We start from the raw sequence: 2,596 nt of genomic DNA, 5'->3' as shown, positions 1-2,596 counted from the left end.
TTGAATACTGGTCGTCCAGTCCGGTTGGGGTTGTCAGGCCCGATAGATCTATCAACAGGATTCGCGTTTACAATACCCATGTAAATAGTAGTTACCAAGCTACAGGGAAATATGCCAGTGGTACAACTCAACGTAGAATATATTTTTAAGTACTTGTGTCTATTTTGTAAACATTTATAAAAGCAGCGCATGTATTCTCAGCCCAAAAATATATATTGCAAAAGCAATTAAAAAGGGAGCAAATGAAACTCACCATACTGTATTTTGTAGTAAAAATACATATGACGTCATTTAACAAGTATAGGGTTGACCTTGGATTCATGAACCTATATCATTTATATATATATTAACACATATAATTATAGTCGGATAAATTTATTCTTAATTTATATATCTTATATATTTAATTTGTAATAAATGTATTCTTATTTAGAAAATATTTATTTGTTATAATAATATTGTTAATATGAAAATAATAATAATAATATGTTGTTATTATATTAATATAAATGTTAATAAATAATCATGCTAATCATAATAATAATAATTTTGATAATTCTATTAAGAATAATAATAATGATAGTTTAATAAAAATAATAATTTTGATAATTTTAATTATAATGATACTTTTAATAGAAATGATAATAATAATAATAAAAATAATAATAATAATAATAATAATAATAATAATAATAATAATAATAATAATAATAATAATAATAATAATAATAATAATAATAATGAAATAATAAAGATAACTACCTCAAAGAATTTGACCTAAAAATAATGCCCACGCCCGGGCTCGAACCCGCGACGTCCCGCTAACCTCCTTATCCATTATCCAATCATCATCGTCTATATGCCATCTATATCAATGCTAGTGTTCATCTTCGTAACTCTAATCATCATAACTATATCTTCGTTTTAACACCATCATTATCATGCATTACTAACATCATCATCATGCGTCGTCATTGATCACCATCATAATTATGGTCATACTCATTGTCTTAATCTATTGTCATCATAATTACTAACACTTTATCCCACACAAATCATAACCATATCATGATCATCCTCGACACTTCTATCATCATAACCTATACCCTCATCAATATTACTCGATTACCATTATCAGCTTGATATCTAATAAAAAGTTTGGGCTTCGGCTCAATGGAAGCCTGAATCATATCGGCTCAACTATCTTTAAAGGAGTCCATATTTAATAGTCCATTAATTTAATTTGTTGGATCCACAAAAAAATATAATCAAGCCTAATACAGTTCAAGTAAAAAGGCTCGATAAATTCAGGGTTGAGAGGGATTCGTCCTGAAATAGTACTACATCGCACCATCCTTACATCATCATCTAGTCATCGGATATAATACACTAATTTGTTTAATAAAAAGGAATGGAGCCCATCAATAACTTTAACAGCTCATTCACTAAACAAATCCAATTTGTTGTTTCCAAATCTGTCGACCATATAACTGATTGAATATTTTTATTAGTTGATATCCATCCACTACCTCACTCACATGTATACCAACCATCTGATTAATATTATTATAAATCTAAAGTCATCTTTATATTTATCATTGTATTCATGTTCCATCATCATCATATCATAAAAAAAAAAATATGGTGATGGTTATGAACCGAACCAGAAACAGTAATACCCGTAATTTGTAGTGGTTTTGGGGTGTCTTTCAGGTGCAAAACTGTGGCCAAAGTGGCGATTTGGTGATGGTTGAAGGTGGCGTACTGCAGCAGCAAAACAGTGACGAATGCAGCAACCCAGGTGTCAGTTTTGGTGAGGTGTTTTGAGGTTCGATGAGTAGCAGGAAAAAGGTATAATGGCATGTTATTCCATTGACTAGTAAAACTAACAATCTTAGTCTCCAAATCTTTACTAATTAATATTCGGGTGTTATTGAAGTCACTATATTCGATACCACAACCATGGCCGTGACTCGAGGCATGGCTGTACTCAAATAGAAAACGACGTATACCAGAATGAGTAATAGCAACCAGTGTTTGAAGGGTTTTGGAAAAGCATTACGTATAAATGGGTTTCGAGTAACAAAGGTGGTGGTGATGGTTTAAAGAAGATGATGACTAAAGTGGAGTTGTGGTGGTGATTTATGGTTGTCAACAGGAACTAAGCCAAAGATGGTGTTTGATGGTGTGTATTTACTTATGACAACACGCAGAAACAATAACAAAAATAGCAGCTACAGTGATCGATTGGAAGCTGTGATGATGGTTTTTTTTTTAGTTTGTTGGAAATCGTAAGTGATGGTGTTGGTGGTGGTTTACGAACAGGAACGCAACAACAAAAACAATGGTTCAAATGATGGTTGTTCGGTTGTGAAGGTGGTTGTTTAGAGGTGATGTAGTGATGGTGGATAGGTGGTGTAGATCATGGTGAGGTTATGGTGGTGGCAGGTTTGTGGTGGCTAATTAAGATGACGAGTATAAGTGGTGGATCTTTGGTCTCGGTTCAATGACCACAAATGGGTTTAAGGTGGTGGTGCTTGTAATCGTAACAAGTTTCTTGTGGTGGTTTTATGACCAACAGGTGGTGATGGTTGTT

The sequence above is a fragment of the Rutidosis leptorrhynchoides genome, chromosome 1, assembly GCF_046630445.1.
Source record: "Rutidosis leptorrhynchoides isolate AG116_Rl617_1_P2 chromosome 1, CSIRO_AGI_Rlap_v1, whole genome shotgun sequence".
Taxonomy (NCBI): Eukaryota; Viridiplantae; Streptophyta; class Magnoliopsida; order Asterales; family Asteraceae; genus Rutidosis; species Rutidosis leptorrhynchoides.
Note: the sequence above shows the minus strand (reverse complement) of the source record.